At 37.4% G+C, this 10,130-nt stretch overlaps 1 pseudogene; it reads right to left on the bottom strand.

The window, feature by feature from the left end:
* Positions 1-324: 324 nt before the first annotated feature.
* On the bottom strand, positions 325-1,547 carry LOC120538605 (annotated as a pseudogene).
* Between the last annotated feature and the right edge of the window lie 8,583 nt (positions 1,548-10,130).

Here is a 10,130-nt window from a genome sequence, read left to right as displayed (position 1 = left end):
TTTCACAATGCTTGTGGGTATACAATATTTTTTGTTGTTCCATTGTCTGTGCAGATATAGAGATTATCTGGTTTGCCGACCCTAGAACACGCAACATATAATTGTCCATGTGAGAAGCAATCCGTGTCTAAATCTAAACCGCACAATTCTAAAGATTGGCCCTGAGCTTTGTTGATGGTGATTGCAAACGCCAATTGAATTGGGAATTGCAATCTCTTAAATTGAAATGGCATATCTATTGGAATCATAGGAATGCGAGGAATAAGGACATCTTGAAATGTCCTGTCAAGATTGTTGCTTCTACGACGTTGCTTATTAATTTTTTTACTGCAAGCCGAGTGCCATTGCAAAGCTTGGCTGGTTGATATTTCGCAACATGATAATTGGGACGCCGATTTTCAATCGCAGTACGTGCGGTGGCATCCCTGGCAGATCGAGTGAATTCAAAAATTCTGTTGGATAATTAACCGCTTCATCTGCTTCCACAACAGTGTTGACAGAATTGTATGTGACTGCCTCGCTTTGAATGTTAGACTGAATAATATTGTTAAGTCCGTAGACGTCTTTGTTCTTGGCCGCAAGAATAGCTCGTTCACTCAGCCAATTGTGATTCTTATAATTGGTTTGAATATTGGGAAATACTTTTTCAACCAATTCTTTTTTTGATGTCACCAAATTGCAGAAGTTATGAGGCAATGAAATTCGTCCTGAGGTCAGATCAACCGGCACCTTTCCGTCCCCAATTTCCAGCAATTGATATGAGAATATGTCAGCTGATCGATCATTTTGCAGATGGACATGCATATTTGTAGTTAATTTTAACGTCTTTAAGTGTCGCCACAAAGTAGAGTATTTCAGGCAAGCATTTATTTCGTCCGCTGGTGTCGATCGAGGAATTACAGGTAATGTTTGCCTGAAATCTCCTGCAAGCAATATTAATGTGTTCCCAAATGGTCTGATGTTTCCACGCAAATCTTGCAATGATCGATCAAGAGCCTTGAGCGATTTTTTGTGCGCCATTGTGCATTCATCCCTAACAATAAGTTTGCATTTCTGTAATACTTTTCCCATGCTTTGGAAATGTTGCACGTGGGAGTTTCAATGAATTGCATGTTCAATGGCAATTTCAAAGCGGAATGAGCAGTTCTTCCACCTGGTAGCAATGTTGCAGCTATTCCGGACGACGCTAGAGCTAAGGCTATGTCATTTTGGGATCGAATTGCTGCCAGAATCAATCTAATTAGGAACGTTTTACCAGTTCCTCCTGGAGCATCTAAGAAGAAGATTTCTCCAATCCCGTTATTGACAGTTTGCATTATCTGATCGTAAATGCTTTTTTGCTCAAGCGTTCGCTTAGGAATATTTGATTGCACATACAACAAAAGATCACCCGTGTTGTAAAGACCCAATTCTACATCGAACGAAGCAGCAACAGATCGATTCGGTGATGGCATTCTAAATTGATTAAGAACTTTGTTCGTGATTTCTAAGCACAAATCTTCAATCATTATCAACGCTTTGTTGTAGATTTCTGCTGTGAAATCCATGTTCATATTTGAATTTTCCTTGCGTATTCAACTGAAAATATCTTCAGCTATGTGCGATTTATATTTCTCCCATAACTCTGTTGGAGATGAAGGAGAGCAGATGGTCAATATGATTGCAAACAATGCACAAATTTGATTTGGATGTGACGTGATGCACGCATCATTAATGCATACATCCCAGTATCGGTCGTTCTCCAATAAATTCAGAGCTTGACATGCACTGCGGAAAGTGGCAATTGTAACACCGTTGACAATTCTCAATTACTGGAAAGACGTTGGACCGGGCACATTTACCAACAGAATGCGAAGAAAGAAGCATTCATCTTGATTGGGATGCACAGTGTACAGTCTGCCTATCGTAGTTTCTTTGAATATGCCAGGTTTTCCGTCGACTCGCCCTCCTCATTTGTATCATTCAAATGATTTTCGACTCGCATTCCATGTGTAATACGTAGGCACTTCCGAATAAAGCAGTGTTTTCGCAAACGCGTCATTTTGACATAACGTGAAGAAAGCAGTTAATGTTGTAGCCGGTGGATTCATGGCTATTTGTTGCACATTTGCAGCTGTGAAATAAACGCGTTTTCCATTTTCTAGATATACTTCTAAGTGAACAACAGCTAAACCTCGTTCATGTATGGGAAATGAAAGAATTCGCTATACAGCTTCATTGCTGCTTATGTATCTCCCAGCCTGATACTGTGCGATTTCATTGATATATATGACCGCATTCCTATCACTTCTTTCTGGTTGCACGCCAAAAACTGCCATGTCGCTGCCTTTATTCATGTAATTACAAATGTATTTGATGGATTTAACGGAGTTACAGTATTCCATGTTTATGTGCGCTTTGTATGTTTTTGATAGCAAAGGCGAATATGGAACAACCCACCGGTTATCTGCTTCGATGTCACAGTTTCGCATTTGTATGGTTGCTAATTTACCCCAATTTGGAAATCATAAATGGATCATAAATCGGAAACACTGAAATGGAATCGTAAAATATTTAGTATAGCGTGTGTTGCTTCTACGTCCAACAGATGGTGCTTTTTTCAAAAAAGCATGTTTTTACCTGTCACAGTTGTGACATCTATTTAACAGTAGGTATATAAAAACATGCGCGTATTCGAATGCAACTTTGTGTCAAAATTTCAAAGCAATTGGTGAAGAACTTTCGGAGATTTAAGATTTTGAACAAACGAACATTTACATTTTTATTTATATAGATAGAAGATTGTGCACTGCAGAGCTCACTCAAACTGAGTTATAGGGGGTCGATTATTTATCACCACTTGTGCCATACATTTGGAATGTTGGAGAAAGCTGTGTAAACCTAAATGAATGCTGGGAGAACATGCCACCTTTTGCATAATGACTGGGTTAACCATTAAACCAATGTGCTGTCTACAATGACACATCAAACAATGATTAAACAAAATGCCATATAATATATGTCAAATACCAGTGTGAATTTACTTTCTAACAAGAAAAAGACAATATTGCTTTTATTAATACATGAGAAGAACATTTCTTAATAATTGTTATAACTTGTCACAAGAAGAGTTTTTTTCGGATCAATTTTTTATTAAATATTTGACCAAAATATAGAGTGAGTACAAGAAATTTGACCAGTAAGGTCAATTAAAAATAACAAAAAGCTGAGAAAAACAGTATACAAAAATAACAAGATATAATAAGAACCCCCCTCTCCCCAGCTAGAATCTCCCCAACTTGAAACCCCCACCCTGAAACGCACTTAAGTCCTACAGAAAGAAAAAAAGTCAAGGATCATTATCTAGCAAAACCCTAAATATTCAAACATTCTTTTTCCAATAATTTAGCAGATACTTTTATTAATACAAGCTGCAAATTAATAAATTAATAAAAATATTAAATGACTAAAGCCAGTGACTGGGAGTAACTGAATTGAGTGAGGAAAGAACCACTTCACCTTGATAACCAAAGAGATTTATCCTAAAGGTAGTAACATACTTTATTCAGAGTCATAAACAGTAACAAAAAGTTATCATCGCATTATTCAGCTCATTATATGTTATGTGAGCAACTTCAAGAATTGTGACCTTATTGTGCTGGAGATGTTTCTGTGCCTCAATGATCCTTAGAATTATGTTGTACATAACTACAATACAATACAACTTAATAACCGGAGATTTATGTTAAAGGAAGTACAAAATTTCACTGAGATTTATACGATGCAAGAGAAAAAACCATACCATTATTTGATTCATTATATTCATCATATATTATGTGAACTCGTTCCAAGTTTGTGACAATCTGTTGGAGATGTGTCTGTGCCTCACTGATCCGTAGATAAATAATTTTAGGATACTTGTGCTCCTGTAAGTGGAATTCGCTTAAGAGCAATGACCCGACAAAAAAAAATCAAACAATGCCGTTTGGGAAAACATGACCCTTTCCTGCAGCCAGACAAGTCTGTTGTACTTAAATGGCACACATGATTGGAAGAAACAGGTTGCATGGTCTAAAAATCAGGTGATAAATTGTTATTGGTTTTCAAAATTAGTTCTCAATTGTTGATGACAAACGCCATGTTTAAACACTAGCTTGATTTCAAAACTATCTTGCACCAGTTTCTTGAAACATGGGCTAAAATAACCAGTTGACTTTGTAGTTGTGACATCTAATCTGAGACTGTATGCTCTGAATACTCAAATAAGAAGACATTCTGAACTATAAACTGATCACCACTTGCTGGTAAACTTTCTCAGATATCTAGAATTGTATTGTAGATACTAGAAAACAAGATATCGTAAATAATATTTTAAGATATCTGCAATGGAGCAGAGTTATCTATTTTAAAACATGGAGCAGAAACCTGTTTTAGGATATGAAAATAATTTTAAGTATCTAAAAATCTGTTTAGATATCTGAAACATGAACCAATATAAAGAAATCTGAAATTAATTAATTACATTTCCAGATATCTTAAAATGCCTATTTTTAGATATCTGCAATGCATTTCAAGATATCTCAACATACCTTCCTGCACATTTTGAGATACAGTATCTTAAATAGGAAGGAAGTCCCATTGAAAACATGGGCAATTTTGCAGGCATTTCACATATCTCAAAATAACCACTAAAATGCACGTGTTTCAAATAACAATATTTTATTTACCCAATACAGCTCCTGGTACCTCATTCCCAAATAATCAGGGCTTGAACTGGGTGCAAACAGATTTAATGTTTTTTTGTAGGCTTTGGTAATTCTACTGTTAAGATGTCTTGAAATAGTAGATGTTTTTCAGATATCATCAATTTATCTTAAAATATCTTAAATGTATATTCAGATATCTTAATATGCATTTTGAGGTACCTCTAAATGTTAATTTGGCTTGATATACGCCATGGATAAAAATCAGCATCTCCCAAAGTAAGGCTCTAGGAAAGAGTGGGTTAAATACTGTCTGCTGGCAACAGAGGGACAAAGACCTCAAATGGAATGGTTTAAAATTTGACATTTGACTTTTGGTTTCTTAAAAATAGCTGGAGTCTGACACAGCTGGTCATAAACGTAGTTCTTTATAAGTTAATAATGAATGAATAAAAGAACAATTCATTTTATCTTAAACTAGATTTTCTACTTAGAGTTTTTACCTGTTCTGAATTTATCACAAATTATCCAGCCATCCATCCATTATCCAACCCACTATATTCTAACTACAGGGTCACGGGGGTCTGCTGGAGCCAATCCCAGCCAACACAGGGCGCAAGGCAGGAAACAAACCATAGGCAGTGCGCCAGCCCACCCCACCACCACAGATCACAAATTATTATTTTTATAATAAATTATAATATATAATTATAAAGTGTTGCTCACTTGAATTATTAGTTTGAAAAACTAAAAATATATTTTTTAGGAATTTTAATGAATTACAAAAATGAAATGTTAAATAATCTGTGTTATTTTTGTACATTACGGGGACATTTGCAATTCAACTCAATATAAGCAGTACCCAGTTAAAGTTGCTTGAAATTTCCTCTTTTTTTTTTGTTAATCCTTTTTTTTGTAACTCCATAATAGAATAGAATAGAATATTATTCTTGTCATTGCATAGATGTACAACAAAATTTTGGTGTGTTCCCTGAACAGAAACAAAATGCAAACAATATTAAATAAATCAAAATCTTTCAACAGATTCGACATATGCTGTTTCCTTTTTAAACTAAACACATACATTAATATAAACCAATAAAACAATAAAATCGATAATCCACTGAAGGTGGAAACATATAAATAGTAAATAGTGGAGTAGTTCTATTTTAAAGTGATTGCAATGAGTCTCCAAAATATTGCACTTTTGTCCCATTGTTGCCATGAGTGACAGTGAAAGACATAAAATCAAAAAGCACTTAGATGCTGTAAACAGTTATTTAACAAAATTTGATTCTCTAATAGCGCTTGGGTAGAAGCTTTTCAGCAGCCTGGAAGTGTGCATATTAATAGAGCCATAACATCCTCCAAAAGGTAGCAGATTGAAAAGTTGGTGGCCTGGGTGAGATGGGTCTCTAATGATTTTTTTAGCCCTTCGTAAACAATGAGGTCTGTATATGTCCTCTAGGGAAGATAATTGAGTGTTGCTAAATTTTTGTGCTGATTTGAAAACTCTTTGCAGAGCCTTCTTATCAGCCACGGAGCAGCCAGCATACTACAGAACGCCACAGGTAAGCATGCCTTCCACAGAGCATCAACAAAAGGACACCAACAGCAGGCTAGCCTTCCTTAGCCTCCTTAAGAGGCATAGCTGCTTCTGTGCCTTCTTCACCAGAGAGGTGAAGTTTTTGGCTAGGTTTTGCAAACTGGCGGCACCCATCATCAAAGCAGTGCTGTTGTTCCTGTGTGGCTTCCCTTTATTTTTTAGACTCATATCTCTGACGTGGGTTTATCAAATGTACTGAAATTAACTGCATATTGTTTATTAGTTAAATCATCTACAGTGCATCCGGAAAGTATTCACAGCGCATCACTTTTTCCACATTTTGTTATGCTACAGCCTTATTCCAAAATGAATTAAATTCATTTTTTTCCTCAGAATTCTACACACAACACCCCATAATGACAACATGAAAAAAATTTACTTGAGGTTTTTGCAAATTTATTAAAAAAAAGGAAAAAAAAAAGAAATCACATGTATTGAGCCTTTTCTCAATACTTTGTCGATGCACCTTTGGCAGCAATTACAGAATCAAGTCTTTTTGAATATGATGCCACAAGCTTGGCACACCTATCCTTGGCCAGTTTCGCCCATTCCTCTTTGCAGCACCTCTCAAGCTCCATCAGGTTGGATGGGAAACGTTGGTGCACAGCCATTTTAAGATCTCTCCAGAGATGTTCAATCGGATTCAAGTCTGGGCTCTGGCTGGGCCACTCAAGGACATTCACAGAGTTGTCCTGAAGCCACTCCTTTGATATCTTGGCTGTGTGCTTAGGGTCATTGTCCTGCTGAAAGATGAACCGTCGCCCTAGTCTGAGGTCAAGAGCGCTCTGGAGCAGGTTTTCATCCAGTATGTCTCTGTACATTGCTGCAGTCATCTTTCCCTTTATCCTGAATAGTCTCCCAGTTCCAGCCACTGAAAAACATCCCCACAGCATGATGCTGCCACCACCATGCTTCACTGTAGGGATGGTATTGGCCTGGTGATGAGCGGTGCCTGGTTTCCTCCAAACGTGACGCCTGGCATTCACACCAAAGAGTTCAATCTTTGTCTCATCAGACCAGAGAATTTTGTTTCTCATGGTCTGAGTCCTTCAGGTGCCTTTTGGTATCTCCAGACGGGTTGCCATGTGCCTTTTACTAAAGAGTGTCTTCCGTCTGGCCACTCTACCATACAGGCCTGATTGGTGGATTGCTGCAAAGATGGTTGTCCTTCTGGAAGGTTCTCCACAGAGGACCTCTGGAGCTCTGACAGAGTGACCATCGGGTTCTTGGTCACCTGCCTGACTAAGGCCCTTCTCCCCCGATTGCTCAGTTTAGATGGCCAGCCAGCTTTAGGAAGAGTCCTGGTGGTTTCGAACTTCTTCCACTTACGGATGATGGAGGCCACTGTGCTCATTGGGACCTTCAAAGCAGAAGAAATTTTTCTGTAACCTTCCCCAGATTTGTGCCTCGAGACAATCCTGTCTCTGAGGTCTACAGACAATTCCTTTGACTTCATGCTCGGTTTGTGCTCTGAAATGAACGGTCAACTGTGGGACCTTATATAGACAGGTGTGTACCTTTCCAAATCATGTCCAATCAACTGAATTTACCACAGGTGGACTCCAATTAAGCTGCAGAAACATCTCAAGGATGATCAGGGGAAACAGGATGCACCTGAGCTCAATTTTCAGCTTCATAGCAAAGGCTGTGAATATTTATGTACATGTGCTTTCTCAATTTTTTATTTTTAATAAATTTGCAAAAACCTCAAGTAAACTTTTTTCACGTTGTCATTATGGGGTGTTGTGTGTAGAATTCTGAGGAAAAAATGAGTTTAATCCATTTTGGAATAAGGCTGTAACATAACAAAATGTGGAAAAAGTGATGTGCTGTGAATACTTTCCGGATGCACGGTAATTGTAATCAACCTGTAACAATATAACAGCCCACAGAATTGCCAAACTATTCCAAATACCATAGCTGCTTTAGCGTTGTTAATCTTTGTGCGCCACTCAGAATATTTTAACCCTCTGTATCTGAGTGTGGAATCACAGCTCCACAGCAGCTAATCGGAAGGAGGATTATCAGTATACAGCATCTAGCACACACTGCCTCGGCCATGTGCACAGTCTATTTGGACAATTCCCATACAGCAAACGCTTCAGTTTCAGTAGTTTCATTGAGCTCTAAACACACTCAATCAGCCCATCAAGTACTCCCGGTAGAACTGTTTGTACTTATAAGTACAATTACCTAACTTTAAACTTGAACTACAATTTTAATATTGCGCAACCACAGTCACCTATGCTTACATATTGTATATTTTTCATGAATTATTATTATTTATTATTATTATTACTTTCGTTGTTGTTTTATCATGTTATAGGAAAATAAGTTTATGGGAGATTTGCATGTTGAATAGCATTGTACCATACAATACCAATAAAGGAATTCAATTCAATTCAATAGAAGAGAGCGCATATTTACAGATGATGACAACTGGCTTCTAAATTGATTTAGATTTCCAAGTGCTATCTTCTTGGAGCTGTTGATATCATTTTTCAGATGAAATGCAGTAAAATATATACAGATAAATTTTTAACTTAATTTAAATAATGTATATTGTTAATTACGGTTAATAATTCAGTGTGTGAAAGCTTGTATGGTGGCACAGTGGTAGCGATGAGCTGGTGACCCGGCCATCGATTGTTTCTGCCTTGCGATGTATGCTTGGTCTGACTGGCGCGACCCTGGATGAATAGATGGATGGAATAATTAAACATAAAGATATTTCAATTTTCCTTAAAAGTTTTGAAGAATCATCATTCTAAGCTTACAGATGGCTTGACATCTATTACAGAGCTGATTGTAGGGCAATTGGTTACTTGGAGAAAGAAAAGGAAGGATAGGAATTGGGGGTTAGTACGTTTGAAAGAGACAGTACTGCTGCAAAAAATTATTTTATTGAGGGTCATGCACAGTGCAACAAGCCTCTTGTGGGGGCAGGAACAATCTCTAGACGGGGAGCCAGCTCATCCTTACCACTGCAGCACTGTGCCCCCTTGTTTCATACATGCTTCAATTCATTTCACATGAAAATGATACCAAGAATACATCTTAGTAAATTGTTCAGAGAGCTGTAATATCATGAATGTAATGTATTCTCTGTCCTGTTGGTGTAAGAGAAAGCCAATTTAAGAAGCACATACTGATTCACACACACAGAGCACATCAAAGAACACATAGAATATGAAGCATTTGATGTGTCACTTTAGTTAAGATGGGATCTGAGAAACTAGTAAATTAAACATTGATTTTATGATTAAATTTATGACATTCTACTTTAATGACAAAATAAACTATGTGATTAAAGTGGACATTTCAACCTTTTTTTCACTGTGTCCCTATTTTTTTTCTTTTCTCTGTACCCTAATACGCTTCTGTATGACACTCAGACGGTGGGCAACGTATCGCCTTTTTATGGCAACTTTGATATTTGACCATTTATTCTTTTTTTCCTGAAGTTTAATGAAACCCTCTTCAAGCTAGGTCTGGATGATTTTCACAGTTGGATTTGCTTTCCTAATAAGAGGTCTGCATGCAGGTGTGAGAAAAAGAAATAAGTGGTCAGACTGGCCGGAGTGGGGGGGAGACTCTGTATCCTTCTCTAATGTTGCTGTAAACTTTGCCCAATGTGTTTTGGCCCCTTGTAAAACAAGAACTGGTAGAATTTAGGGAAGACTGTTTTCAAATTTTCTTTGTTAAAGTCTCCAGCTATGATAAAAATCCCATCAGGGTGAGCAGTATATAGCTTGCTGATTGCTGTTAGCAGGATGTCTAATGCTGTCTTGGTGTGAGCACTTGGAGAAATATACACTGCCACAATAATAACAACAGTAAAC

The sequence above is a fragment of the Polypterus senegalus genome, chromosome 11 (genome assembly GCF_016835505.1).
Source record: "Polypterus senegalus isolate Bchr_013 chromosome 11, ASM1683550v1, whole genome shotgun sequence".
NCBI lineage: Eukaryota > Metazoa > Chordata > Cladistia > Polypteriformes > Polypteridae > Polypterus > Polypterus senegalus.
The sequence above is the reverse complement of the archived record's forward strand: the minus strand, read 5'-3'. Positions and strand labels throughout refer to the sequence as shown.